Below are 15,203 nucleotides of genomic sequence, written 5' to 3' on the forward strand. Positions count from 1 at the left end.
GTGCCCACTGGCTCCTTTCGTGGGGAGGCCCTGCACGCCTGTGTGGGCTTGGTTTCCGAGAATCTCTGGCACATGAACCAGGAGCTCTGGGTGAGTATCATCACCTGGGAAAATGATGCTACCATTATATTTGTGAGCAGAAATACCGTCCACTTATAAACAGGAAACTCCACCATGAAACCCTAATGTGATCTCCTGATCCACTCCTACTATGAAAAGGTGTTATCATGAGTCTCTTTGGCTGTCACCAGCGGGGATGGAATGTTCTGGCCCTGACGTGTGTCCTCCGGGGCGTGACGAACACCAGACTGTCCCGGAGAAAAGGAGCGAGGATCGCGGTGGACACGCCCCTGCGTTGTGCCGGGACTCGGTTCCGTCCAGTCTTGGGGACGAAGTGTGGCTACATGTCGCGCCTTCAGGAATGACTGGATCCGCTCTGAGTTGGTGGTGCTCAAGCGTGCCCGGTGGCCGGCCCCTTGCGGTTAAAGTGAATCCCAAATGACAGCTGTTTGGCTGCTGGTGTCTGTAGAGTACAAGGAGTTTGGATTTAAGCGAACTTCTCCTCGGGCCGTGAGTCCACCCTTTGTCACCCACGCGTGTCGCCTCCACGCACGTGGCTATGTACCACGGGGGGAGCGAGCGCTCCTCTCAGCGTCCCGGCCGCCCACGGGGACGGAGGGGAAGCACCCCAGCGCCCCTCACGTGCTGGTGCCGGTCCAGGCTGGTACCACCAGCCCTGTGAGGTCTACACTGCAGGCGGCTTCTCGGTGCTTGAACAAGACGTGGAAGGAAGGATGGAGCAGGGGAAGGCTCTGGCTGGGGGGACGGTTCTCGGAGGTCCTCCCTCTCAGGTTCCTCGTGGACGTGACGGCTTCGTAGCCCCACTAATGCAGCCGAGCCCTTTGCTTCCTTCCTCTTCCCTCCTGGGACAGAAGCCAGGGCGACAAGGGCGCACCGCCGGGCTCTGCCTCTTGTCGTCCTCGAGCCGGGCAGAAAGCGGGGTGCACATGAGTCACCCAGGCCTGTCGGAGGCTCCGGGCATGGTGGCTGCGCTCCCTCCACGGGGCCCTGAGATGACAGAGGTGACACCTAGAGACGCGGTCCTGCTGAATCAGACACGGCCGCGCGTCTCCAGGGACGGGCAGCAGGTGGCCCCGGGAGGGTTCTCCGGCCTCGGCCACAGGCACCTTCACACGTGCTCTGGATGGCGTTAGGAGCCGAGGGTCTCCACACCCTGGAGGGCACGCTGCTAGTGTGTTAGCGTTTTTAATTACACTTTTCTTGGTGTAGAACAATAGCGCCAACAGAGTCCAACATCTGTATATGTACATAAACATACAATTACATTTTACATACATGTCATCATATATGAAATGTATAATATATGACATTTTATATGTGTTACCGAGCGCAAGTTCATGTGCCCGACACACAGTGAGGCCAGACAAACCAAGATGTCGGCGTTTGGAGCAGAGAAGGGTTCATTGCAGGGCCATGCGAGGAGATGGGTGGCTCACAGCCCTGAAATCCCCAAATCCCTAAATCCCTGAAGGGTTTCAGCAAAGCATTTTTAAAGGGCGGATGGGTGGGGGGCTCGCAGGGTATGCGACCAGCTCATGCACAGTTCTCTGATTGGTTGATGGTGAGGTCACAGGGCGGGCTCACAGTCCTTAGGCGCCAAGATGTCTGGGGGCTACGTGCTCATGGGCATCAAGTAGTTAATTGCTTCCACTTGGTGGGGGTCTTAGCATCTGAAAAGCAACTCAGGAAGCGTGCATCAGATATTCAGACAGAGAAGAGCTACAACAGAGGACGTGGGGGAGGGCTCTGCCCCGGGCAGGCCCCAGAGGCTCCTGCTCGGTTACATGTATAATGCGTGACAGTTCTCTAGACAATTACCTATGTAATTGCAGGTATGTGTTTGGTCCAGAGGTCCTAGTCCCTGAGGACAGTCAGCCCTCAGCAGGTGAGGGACTGCCCTGGGCGCATTTAGAGCCTGTCCCACGGCTCAGCCCGGTGGATGCCTCGTGCCCCAGTCGCACTTTACTTTGGATTCTTGGCCAAAGACACATATTTATTTATCTTTTCTCCATATGTTCCTGCAGTATTTTTTGCTCAGGGGATGAATCGTTATCAGTGAGCCTGGGTGTTTCATCAGGCTCTCCACGTAGAAAACGTGCACCCCTGCCCCACTGCCTCGTCAGGAGGCCCCCTCGCCTTCCCCGTGATGTTTGTGCAAACCGGAGTCTGCACGTGAGTCACCCGCTTCCGGACAGGCCGTCCGCCGCATCTCGGTGAGCAGCGCTGTTTGGTTTCTGGCTGTGCGGCTTTGTTGATTTGTGTCTTTAATCTTCGCTAATGTTTATTTCCATTACATTTCGATCTCAGGTAGAGAAAACAGGCAAAGCCCTAAGAAGCAGAAATGGAGGCTTCAGTGCTTCCCATCGTGAAGGGCTCTGATGGTGGCGGTTGTAACGGGTCACTGTGGGCTGATCGGAGCTGGGGGCCCGGTGGACAGGGGTGTCCTGTGGCCTCTGAGAGGGGTGCCCAAGGCCTCCTTGGAGAGTCGTTCCTCCGCCGTGAAGGGTGGGTTTGGGGGAGTCACTAGTTTGCTTCCATGCGTGTCTACAGGCACTTTCTCCAGCTGATTTCCAGAGCCGTCACTTTGTGGCATTTGCTCTTGACCTTTGCAGGCCAGTGATTGCTTGTTTCTTGTGAGGGAGAAACCTACACTCCCAGGAAGCAGCTGGTGGTAGGGAGGGTATCCCCGAGGTTGTAATGAACTAGCTCAGAGATTGTTACCCTGTTCCCTCTGCCCACTGTCCGTCACACGTTTGCTGTGATAACAGGCATCACGCTGTGATAACAGGCATCAAGGTGTCACTGTCCGTCACACCTTTGCTGTGATAACAGGCCTCACGCAGCATCGATGAGCATAGCATTAGGTCTCATGTGGGATTTAGAGAGAGGTGACGTTTAGGTGAGGTCAGGCATTTCTCTTGCTCTTTTCCAGGTGAGCTTTGAACTACTGAGTAATCCCCTGATTCTAAAGCACAAATGCAACACAACTTTCAAACCCACCTTGCTTCTTCTTGGGGAAAGGCACGGGATGTGGAAACTTAAGCAACGTGAGGGTTGGGTTTTCTTCCACAGAATCTGTGACTCTGCTCTGTCAATGCCCGGAAAGACCCAAGGTCGTCCTGTACACAGTCACCTTTCTGACCATTGGTACCTCGTACCTCTGTTTCCACGGCTGTGGGAAAAGCCAGCAGGAGAGCCTCCTACCCTGCTTGGCCTCTGATGGCTCCTCTAATGAGGGAGAGCAGCCTGCTTACCCCCCAGCGACAGAACCCCCCGCCTCTGCCCTTGGAGCTGGGTCTGCACCTGCCACACTCACCTAGGTGGGCCCAGGTCTCCATCTCACCTGCGTGAGATCCCTACAGATTTGTTTGTGTCTCCGCTGTCACTCCCAGCTTATGTCAGGAGTTGTTTCTCTCACACACACACACACACACACACACACACACACGTCGTGGTCCGAGCGCGGGTTGGAGGAAGAATTTCCAGGACACAAAGTACTTTAGAAAAGTGAGTTTATGGAGAACAAAGAGCAGAGTTAGGGAGGGGCACTGCAAGTACAGCGGGCTGACTTCCTGATAGACCAGGGAGAGCCGACCCCTTCTTGTGGGCTAGTAGCCAACTATTTTTGTTTTGTTTTGTTTTTTTGCGATACGTGGGCCTCTCACTGTTGTGGCCTCTCCCGCTGTGGAGCACAGGCTCCGGACGCGCAGGCTCAGCGGCCATGGCTCACGGGCCTAGCCGCTCCGCGGCATGTGGGATCCTCCTGGACCGGGGCACGAACCCGCGTTCCCTGCATCGGCAGGCGGACTTTCAACCACTGCGCCACCAGGGAAGCCCTAGTAGCCAACTTTTACAGCTTCAAGACAAAGAAGATTCCTGCTGGCAGGATGCGTTGGGTGATTGGTCAGGATGCGACAGGGTGACTACATTGTGATTATTTTGCGTAATATGGAGTCGGGGGTGGGGTGGGGTGTCCCGTTTAGGTCAGGAGAGCCCATGGCAACAGCTGCTCTGGGGGCTCCTCTAATTCCGGGATTTTTGTCCTGTGTCCTTGATGTAGCGTGTCCTTGATGTCGGGCTCCACAGCAAACAGGTTTTGAAAAGAAATACAAAGCAAGTTTTCTGCACCTTCGTGTAATGCCAAAGAGCCTGGAGTGTTTTATGGACTTAATTTCTCGAATCCCTCAAGAGCCCAAAGAAAGTGAACATCCACACATTATTGTTTCCACTTTGCAGTTTGGGAGAAAGGATGACTTAGGGCTTCAGAGAAGTTAGTCGTGGAGCCGGAAGGGACTCAGCTTTCCCGAGGGCTCAGCCCCTGCCTTGCTGGTCCCTGCGAGCTGCCCTGGGCCACGTGGAGAAGAGAGGAAGTAGGCAAGCGGCCTGGGTTCCCAGCCTCCGGCATCTGGCTTCCGGCACATTCAGTAGCATCCTTGTCAAGACTCTGCCCGTCCCGCCACAGGCCTGTGGCCAGATGGAGGAGCGCTAAACTTTGACGATTTCCTTTGTATCTTCTTAGTGCTATTCATACTGAAAGTTAATACACTAATTTTCTTTTTAATTCAGGAGAGTAAAATAAATACGGTACTCAGTAGTTAAATTAACTCTCCACATCACCTACGCATTGTAGTTTCAAAGAAATCTGCTTTTCTCTGTGTGCTGCAATCACAGTTTAAACTGCATGTACATGTTAAGTGTTACGGAAGTAGCAATTACTACGTTAATACACACTTATGCAGAGTTGTACTATTTTTATAAAATATAAATGTGAATATAATTTTTTGAACTAAACAGGAAAAATGTTTTACCCTTCATCGCATACCCTTAAATGTATACCCAGTGATTGCCAAGAATGGATTGAAAAATATATAACACTAGCTGCAGTGCACAAATAATTGTGGGAAAACAAAATGACTAGCAGAGGGAAACTTAAAGCATTTCATTAGAAGTAAATACTGGATTATTGTTTGAATAAATGCAATTAAATATTTGGTGTTTGATACTACCCAATTAAAATCAAGACATAGTCTCATATTTTTTTTATAAATTTATTTATTTAATTTATTTATTTTTGGCTGCGTTGGGTCTTTGTTGCTGTGTGCGGGCTTTCTCTAGCTGCGGTGAGTGGGGGCTGCTCTTCGTTGCGGTGCACGGGCTTCTCATTGCGGTGGCTTCTCTTGTTGCGGAGCATGGGCTCTAGGCGCCCAGGCTTCAGGAGTTGTGGCTCACGGGCTCTGGAGCACAGGCTCAGTAGTTGTGGCTCATGGGCTTAGTTGCTCCGCGGCATGTGGGATCTTCCCGGACCAGGGCACGAACCCGTGTCCCCTGCATTGGCAGGCGGATTCTTAAGCGCTGCGCCACCAGGGAAGCTCATCTCATTTGTTTTTATTTGAATGGAAAAACAGTTCTAAAAGGTTATTGAGTATTCCTATTATCTTTCTAATGATTCCATAAAGTTGAATGAATAAATCAAAACAGATATGCCTTCCCAGTGACATAAAGTGCCCTCTTTTTTGAACAAATGAAGATACAAATCATAATTTATTTCTCTCATAAAGCCAGGTTTGTTCTTATCTTATCCATGTATAATTTACATGCAGGAGATGCCCACATACCAGGTGTGCATATGCCCGTGTAGCTCAGGCACCAATCAAGACAGAGAACTTGTCCACATCCCAGAAAGTTCCCTCACGGCTCTTCGGGGGAAGCCTTGGCCGCCAGAAGCAAAGTCTCCTGACGTCTGTCACCAAAGGTTAGCAGTGTGATTTCACGTGAGGTCTTGAAGCTGCCGCATGTACGGCGTGTAAGGCGTTGCAGGCGCTGCGTTAACTGCTGCAGAGAAATGGGTGCAAAGTCTGAGGGCATCACTCGGTCCTGGAGAGCGAAGGCAGGGTAAACGCCGACACTGAAGCAGAGGGAGCTGGTGGGCGCGAGGGGCCGCGCGGTGGCGGACGGTCGCACAGGAGAGCGTGCGGTCCACCCCAGCCACAGACGGCGTCCGTGCCTGCCCTGCACACCCAGCACGACTGCCTCCTGTTCCTTGGCCGTGATTCGCTGATAGAAGTTGACATTCGAGGTGAACATAAATGCTGCAGAATAATCAAGGTTGAAGGTGAAGAGGGAGTTTTACGGGTCTAGTTTCATGGAACCCGTCCCGGGAGGTTGCAGCCTTCTTCAGACGGCCCGACAGAAGAGCCATTTGCCCGATGGATGGTTTTGACCCAGGACCTGACGTTCTGTTCCAAGCATTGCTATCCAGCACTTCCTGCAGGAAATGCTGAGTTACACGTCATCCCTGCTTTGTTCACAGGCGTAATGTGTCTAGTGGTCTTCTCAGCACCGTGTAGACCTGTGGAGGTTCCCAGCAGGCGGCTTCAGGGCGATCACCCCCCTCCCCACTCTGGGTGCCGGCGAGAGGGACTCGCAACATTTGTCACCTGAGGTCCTGTGTGTGGTTGAATAAGCCGAGTGTCCTTCCCATGCGTGGGTGTCTGCATTAGGCCACCTGCCGCGTGACTTGATTCAGAACCGGTTGTTGTGGTCCAAGCAGAACTGTGTCACGAGGAAACGAGGGTCTGCTCTGCAGTCATCGTTCCCGTCATTCTCTGGGCACCCTGTGCCTCCCCAGGCTGGTGGTCTGGCCTCCCCTGGGGGTCTCACTGCCCCAGGAAGCGGAGCTGGGGGAGGGACAGCCGCAGCCACGGCATCACAGCCGCAGCCTCCAAGCCAGGCCTGCTTCTCCGGGGGAATGGAGATCAGGGTCCAGACTCTTCTCCCCGTTGGGGGGACGGCTCAGGAGGAGAGGCTGGCATTGAGCACTGTCTGTGCTGACTCCCAGCTCATTCCCAGGCTCCCTGGACCGTCCCACCAGGTTGACGTGGGGGGAGCGGATGGTGGGTGGGGAATATCTCCTCCACAGCAGCGAGTCCTTATCAAAGGCCAGGAAGAATACAGCGAGAGGACGTGTCGTCTGCAGGACACAGTGCCCGCGGTCAAGGCCCACGTCTCCTCAGGCACCAGGCACCGCGCACCTCTGGGTGTTGGGCGCTGGCTACGCGTGAGCAGTGGAGACGTGAAATCAGGGTTCTGACCTGGGATCTCGGAGGCAGTGCGCACGAGGCCCTGAACAAATAGCTACAGTGAGCGGAACGTTTACTGGGTCTCACTGGAGATGTGTTAGGGTTCTCCAGAGAAACAGAGCCATAGGAGGGGTGACTGTACCTACATGGAAAGAGATTTAAAACAAGGAATTGGAGGCTGCCAAGCCCCGAGATGTGCAGGGTGAGCCGTCGAGTCCGAGTCCCGGGAGAGCTGACGGTGTGGTCCAGGCTGAAGGCCAGCAGGCCAGAGACTCGGGGAGAGCCGGGTTTCATCTTAAGTCGGAAGGCAGGGAAACCAGTGTCCCAGTTTGAAGTGAGTCAAGCGGGAAGAGTCCTGTCTTACCAGAGGGGGTCAGCTCTCTGTTCTGTTCAGGCCGTCAACTGATTGGATGAGGCCCACCCACTTAGGAGGGCAACCTGCTTGACTCAGTCTACCTGTCCAAGCGTTAATCTCATCTGAAAACACCCTCAGAGACAAAGCCAGAATCATGCCCAACCCAATGCCTGGGCGCTTCAAGGCCAGGCAGGTTGACACATTCAGTTAACATCACAGAAGGGAAAACTGAAAATCTGGAAACACCTCCTCACGTAGACGAAGTGGACCCTAAGGATAAATCATGACATGAGGCTTGTGTGCACGTAACTGCCAGATGCTCCCGCTGACGAAGTGAAACACACATCTCCATTTTGTCCTAGAGACGCTTAACAGCATTGTTAAGACAGGACTGCACACTGGAGCGGGCCTGAATATGAATGTGCTGAGTCAGAACTCAGAGAAGGGCGGCTCTGAAGCCAGGTTGCCCTGGGTATTTGGCCACGTGTAAACAAGGCGATGTCAGGTGACGCAACCCAGTGCAGTCAGCTCAGGCACAGTTGACACACATTCCGTAATAATCTTTAAAACGCAGCTGTTTTCCAATATTCACGCTAGCTGCCCGCGCCGCGTTGGGCACATGACCCAGCTTGTCCCCAGGTCACCTACAGTACCTCTCCTAGAAGCTCCCAGGTGACTTGTCTTGAGAAAGTATTCTGGGAAAGTAATATTCTGGGGCACTTTATATATATATGTATATATTATATAAAGTAAAGAAATATATATTATTTATATAAAGAATGATTATATATAATAGTATATATATAATTACATAATATATAAAAATATATACATTGGGGCTTCCCTGGTGGCGCAGTGGTTGAGAGTCCGCCTGCCGATGCAGGGGACACGGGTTCGTGCCCCGGTCCAGGAAGATCCCACATGCCGCGGAGCGGCTGGGCCCGTGAGCCATGGCCGCTGAGCCTGCGCGTCCGGAGCCTGTGCTCCGCAACGGGAGAGGCCACAGCAGTGAGAGGCCCGCGTACCACCAAAAAAAAAATATATATATATATACATAATTTATGTAAAGAACTATTTTGTTCTTTAACAGATTTTGAAGGGCAAGTTCCCATCTTCCATGGATCTTGTAATCTAGTTGGGGAAAATAATGTGTATAATATCAAAAACCAGATAAGATAGAAGTTAGTGCTAGAAGCCAGGAGCATGTGATGAGCTCCCAACGTGTGCTGGAGACAGGAGAGGCTCTTAGAATCCAAGGAGAGGTGACGCGGGCCGGGTAGACGTGGACGCTGGGCTTCCAGACCTCGGGGCGGCATCAGCAAGTGGGACAGAGCAGAGTTCAGAAGCGTTGAGGGTTCAGTGAGGAGACAGACCAGCCTGGCGGAGTGAAGGACTGTCAGATGGGGCTGCTGAAGCTCAGACCCCGGAGGGAACAGGGGGGCAGTTCTGTGGGCGTGTAGACCGCAGGAGCGTGAGTTCGCTTAAGAACTGAGATGTATCTGAGCTTTACGGTAAGGGCTGTGACGTTCCAGATTGCGCCCTGGTGGGACTCCCTGGGCTGACCGTGGAGGTGGCCCCTTCCGCCATGTCAGTGATGGAGAGAAGGTGAGCAGGGAGAGAGGACCCGAGTGAGAAGGGGCCTCTCAGGACAAGGGCTGTGGGGCTGGAGGAGGGACAGTCACATGTGTGAGGAATGGAAAAGATTCGGAGGTTTGGGAGATAACTTTAGTTCATGGAATAAGTAACATAACAACAATGGAAAAGATGGCTGATTGGTAATTAGCCTAGCGATTATCTGTGTTTAGGTGATAGCTTTGGCAGTGCTCCATGTGTGTGCAAGTGTGTTTCCCGACACTAATATTTGCTCTAAGAGTTGATCTGTAGAGTGAGCTACTAAAAATAATAGCACATGTTCACTAGCCAGGGAAGGGTTCCCAGTGCTGTTAATATTTCCTCATTTACTAACCACAGCAGCCTGCGACATGGCTTCTCCTCATATCTTCATGTTTCAGGTGAGAAGCTGGGGCCAGGGAGGCACAGTGACTGGTGGGGCAGCCGAGGTTCCTCAGTGGAGGGAAGCTTTGCCATGCAGGCACAGGGACTGCACAGGGCACGGGGGAAAAGCTAATTCCAGCCCAGGCGTGTTTACGTCATCGCAGCCTCCTAGCCACGGTATCTTCATCAATGAAATTTACCCTTTTTGCATTATAATTCTAAAGCGGCATACGGCAGAAGACATTTTGCAAGCCTCCAGGCATAGACTAAAATCCTGCGTCTGCCACTTGTAAGTTGTGTAAATTTGGGCAAATTATTTAGCGTCTCTGAGCCTCCATTTATTTATTTATACAATAGGAATAAGATTATCTAATTCATATGATTTTGTGAAAATGAAATGAAATAATATATGTAAGGAGTGATGACTGGGAGGTAGAAAATTTCTACAGGTTTTTACTTTTATTCATATTAACATTACATGGACCGGCATAGAATCAGGATAGGGGAAAATCTTTGGGAAATCCAGTATTTTTGCATTTTGTTCGAACCCATTTGATATGTCCAAGTTATTCAGGAGTCTTTACCAGTCTTTACTCATCATTCTAAAACATACTACTTGAAATTTAAAAAATCAAGATGAACTAAAGATTACATCACATAGGAAGGTAGGAAGCATTTTGGGTTTATTAGTTCAAGATGTGAAACATGGTGAAAATATGTATAGCTGCAGACTGGTGCCGTCCGTAGGTTGGTGCCTTCGTATCTTAACTCGGGTGGGCCTGGCTCCGGGGGTGGTGCAGCTGTGAGGACGGTGAGGCCAGCCGGAGGCTCCTTGTGCAGGTCAGGCCGAGGCTTACAACGACCACAGCTAACACGTGCTCAGCGCGCTGTGGCCGCTTCTGTGCCCCGGACCCTGCCTGAACTTCAGGGTGACCCTGAGAGGGAAGTCTTGTCTTTCCTTTTTCTGGAGGGGGTTGGCAGTCTTCTGATCCTACAGACGCAGCAAGGAGAGGCTGTCTCTTGGCTGTCTGTGGGGTGATCTGAAGCGTCACCCGTACCTGCCCTATGAGGGGCTGAGCTCGTCCTGGGGGGGTCTCTGGAGCAGCTGGGGGGGGGGACCTGGATCGCGTCCGTCCTGAGTCTTCTTACCAGCGGGACCTCCCTGGTCCTCAGGTGCCCCCGCGCCCGGCCTGCACCGCCCGCCCGCAGCCCTGACAGGCATCTTTAAAGTTTGTCCAAACTCCACATGGCATCCGAGGGACAGCGTGGGTCTTCCCGCGTTCACACTGGGATCCTTCACCAAAGGACACGAGCTCAGGCTGTCAGTGAAGGAACAGAAGCGGACGAGAGGGATTCCGAGTTATTCCGAATCTCCAGGCAGCTGCAGAGGCAGCTCTTAAATACCTTTGAAGACGATATTGTGTCACCCAGATAGCACAGGCCACGTGTAATGGAAAAGAAGGGACAGTAATAACATGAGGCTTCTGTGCTGTTTTCCTCTTGGAGTTTCAAAGCACCTCCCAGCAGGCACGGTGACTCACGCGCAAACAGCCTTGAGGGAACGAAGTCTGTATATGTTGCTTCCCTTTCTGCCAAGTGGTTAGACTGTAACTCGTTCGTATGGTGTCTGAGCTGTCGGCACCTGGAAGATGGCCCCTGCCCGGCACAGAAGGGAGGCTTTCTGCGTCCTCAGGATGTACCTTCCTTAGCAGCCACTAACTTGTCACTCCACACCCTTAAAAAAAAAAACCCGGAAAACTCTAAATATAGACGGCACCAAATATTCTCTTAGTCACACAGATCGCTTGGCTTGTGTCACGTTTCAGAACATTTTCAACTGTTCGAGTTAATTTTACCTGGAGTTCAAACCTGGGCAGAAGTTTCAGCCAGTGTTGAAAGCAAGGATGACACATAATAAATGTTCGGAAACCCAGGAGCCTGCAGTGGGGATTCAGATTCCAGCGTGAAGAGAAGTGAAGTCGGTCCTTCGCTAATAACATTTGAGACACTGGACTGTTTAAATAGGATGTTTTGCTTATCAGAAATTTGTGGAGTCGAGACGTTCATCGCAAAACAAATGGGCGATTTTACAGTCGCTGACCCTCGTTCCGCTGCACGTGTGACACCATAAAGTAACATGCGTTTATCCTCTGCTGATTCTGACTTTGTGGCAGTCAGGGAAAGACCAGCTTAAACTTTACTTTTGTTAATGAAGAAACGGTAGCTTTGGTCGTTTGAACACATTTAGCAGCTGGTGTGTGATGTCCCCGTGCCCGGAATCTGGGGTGTGGGAAGGACAGGGCCAGGCCTGTCCCTGAGGAAGGTCAGCTTTGGTGAGATGTGGACACCAGGCCAGGCATCCAGTTGGCATTTGGGTTCCTGAGGCGGCAGTTCCGGCGGGGTTGAGGGGAGGGAATGAGGCTGGAACGGGGGGCGGGGGGAGACACAGAGACAGCAAGGAGGGGCCACCGGCACCTGAGACCTAGGGAGGCTGGACCACAGATGGGGGCGGAGGGGGAGGGAGGAGATAACTCAGGGTCCAGGTGCTGGGGGGCGTCTAGAAAGCCCGGGAAAGCCCACTTAGTGTAAAACAAGACGACCCAGAAAGTTCTGAGAACGTGAGAGAGGATACCGTGTCCGTGAGGGTCAGAGACCCCCATCTGCTGGGACGGCAGGCCGGCTGCTGGCGGTGAGTTTCCTGTTCCTCAAGCGAGGACCCTCTGAATGGGTGACAGGCTATTCTTTGTGGGCCCTGAGCCGGGTTCCAGTCTGCACTGAGGAGAAGCGGTTGCTCTTCCTTAAACTTGGGTTCCGACACCTCACGTGTCCCCAGGTCCCCACAGAGGCTCCCTGAGTCTTGTCCCCCCACTGGTCTTGGTCTGTGGACGTGCAGACGCACTGCCACCTCCTGGCTCCTCTCCCGAGATTCAGGGAGGCATAACCAGGCCGGGGTGCGGGCCAGCGGTCACGTGCTCGGGCCAGAACCAAGGTCGGGGGCCGTCTGTCCTCTGAGCAACTGCCCTGCGGCTCTGAGCCCCTCCCTGTGTCCAGTCACGGGCCGGGCCAATGCCCTGTTCCGGCTGTTCCCTGCCCACCATGCAGGGCAGGCTGGCCTTTGTCATCACCCTCGGCCATGTCACCTGTCCTGTGTGTCACTCACAAGAGAGGAAACCAGTGGCCAGAGGTCACCCATCAGAGGGGAGGGACTTATCATCCTGTTTTATTCCGTCGGTTCTTTTGCAAGGCATGAAGATTGAGATCTTGCAACGGAGCCTAACAAATGCATGCATTCCTCTTCAGATGACTTGAGGAAAGTTATTTGTTTGTCCTTTTAATAGAACTAAAATTCTAGAGTTCACAGGATTTAAATCTTTAGAAACCTGGAGTCAACCTCACAATCCTACAAGCTGTTTTCCTGGAGTGTTGAGGCAGGGGTACCACCAAGACCAAGACACAAACCCACTTCATGGGAATCACGGTCCAGCAGGGGAGACAGACACGTAAGGAAATCATTCACAGCATCTCACGGCGGGGGGAGGGAGGGGGACAGAGAGACGGAGGGAGAGGACACTTCAGGTGCAGGGACCCAGAGGACACAGTGGGGACGGGAAAGGTCAGGGCGGCTTCTTGGAGCAGGCATGGTCTGCCTGGGCTTTGAATGATGGGCAGCTGCCCGGAAGGGCGGGGGAGAGCACGGCGGGGAGAGGAGAAGGGGCGGTGGCAGGTGATGGGGGTTGGGGGGGGTCTGTGAATGTTCTCTGGGAGCAAAACGCTGGAGAGACCGGGGCTCCCTGGTGAGACCTCGGCGGGGAGAGCACGGCGGGGAGAGGAGAAGGGGCGGTGGCAGGTGATGGGGGCTGGGGGGGGTCTGTGAATATTCTCTGTGAGCAAAACACTGGAGAGACCGGGGCTCCCTGGTGAGACCTCCTACGTTAATAAGCAGGGACTTCGTGCAGTCAGAGGAAACATTACCAGTTATATTTACGTGTTTCTCCGTGAAGCGTCTTCAAGCCTATTTCTCTGTTGCTTCACTCTGAGAAGTAACCCCGTGGTGAACACCGGTCTGTCTTTGGCCAGCACAGAGCTAAGAGGGGCTGGTACCGTGGTTGCAGCTGTGCGGCCTGGGCCGGACTGCGTTGCTCAGCAAGTCCTCGGATTCCTAACCTGGCCTCTCCTCTTCCCCAGGAGATGAATATGTTCAAGTCGTCATGCACTGGTGCCGCCTGCTTCGCTGTGTTTTTAGGCTCAGACAGAAAGTGCGGGAAGAGTCCCGCGTGGACCGTGCGGAGGGGGTGCAGCCATGGTCCACGGAGCCTGGGGTCTCTGCGTCTCCTCAGGTGGTCACAGGCGAACTGGACGGGTGAGGGTCCCTGAATCACGTGGGGGCCCCATGGACACTTGGGTTTGAAGGGATGTGTTTCATTTGGTGAAAATGCTTCCAAACGAGGCACATTTTCTCAGCTGAGGTTTTTGGAATTTCTTTTCTTTTTTTAAAAAAAAATTTATTTATTTATTTTATTTTTGGCTGCGTTGGGTCTTCGTTGCTGCGCGTGGGCTTCCTCTAGTTGCGATGAGCGGGGTCTACTCTTTGTTGCGGTGCGCGGCTTCTCATTGCGGTGGCTTCTCTTGTTGCGGAGCTCAGGCTCAGTAGTTGTGGCGCACGGGCTTAGTTGCTCCGCGGCGTGTGGGATCTTCCCAGACCAGGGCTCGAACCCGTGTCCCCTGCATTGGCAGGCGGATTCTTAACCACTGCGCCACCAGGGAAGCCCGCTTTTGGCATTTCTGATTCTCCCATAAGTCAAGAATATTTCCTTCCAGTTTAATTAGTATTTACTTTCCTTTCTGGATTTTTCCATTGGGCCTCTACCGCAGTGGTAACAAGCCTGGTGTAAAGAAGCAACACTGAGTAGAGAGCTCAGTTTCTCTTTGAATAGTTCTCAGAACAGAAGAAACTTTCCAGGTGAGGCCACACCCTGAAAGCAGGTGTCAGGAGTCAGACGTCACCACCGGCCAGGGCCCGCTGCTTGGCTTTTCTCGTTCCACGTGACTTTCTGTACTGTCGATGGGTGGTCACCTTTAAACAGTGTGTCAGTGTGTTCTATTTTTGGTGTTTTTTTAAATTATCTCGAATTCTTTTGTAAATAGATAATATTTTGTTGTATGTGCGTGTAAATACATCCGCACAGCAAAAAGTATATGCATGCCACACGTACACACACATACAGACACACACACACACCCTGTAGTGAGAGCTGCTTCCTGGACATCATGAAACTCTCCTCCGGAGAGTCTCTGAATGTGTTTTCCTCACCACGTGACCAAAGCTGCTTGTTTACCTGGAACGGACCCCACTGCCGCCCCCTGGAGCCCGGATCGGGTGACTGGAGGTACATCTGTCGGTGCAGACTGTCCCTGAAACAGCAGGCCGGGCTTTCACAGCGGGACCGCAGCCCCTGTAGCTGGGAGGCCTCTGAGGTCACCGCCGTGAGCCTCGCTGGTGGGTCCCCTCCCCGGTGGCCTCAGCTGGTCCCTGAGGCCTCTTTCCTGGGCGTGTGGAAGGCTGTCTCCTCCCTGTGTCCCCACGTGGTCACCCCTCTGTGCATGTCTGGGTCCTCGTCTCTTCTTGTAAGGACCCCAGGGCTATGGGGTCAGGACCCACCCTAATGGCTTCATTTCACCTTAATCACTTCTTA

At 52.8% G+C, this 15,203-nt stretch overlaps 1 protein-coding gene across 2 annotated transcripts in view; it reads left to right on the forward strand.

The window, feature by feature from the left end:
* The window catches only part of DLGAP2 (DLG associated protein 2), a 715,150-nt gene that overhangs the window by 334,413 nt on the left and 365,534 nt on the right, over positions 1-15,203 (forward strand). The window lies entirely within an intron of this gene.

The sequence above is a fragment of the Pseudorca crassidens genome, chromosome 21 (genome assembly GCF_039906515.1).
Source record: "Pseudorca crassidens isolate mPseCra1 chromosome 21, mPseCra1.hap1, whole genome shotgun sequence".
NCBI lineage: Eukaryota > Metazoa > Chordata > Mammalia > Artiodactyla > Delphinidae > Pseudorca > Pseudorca crassidens.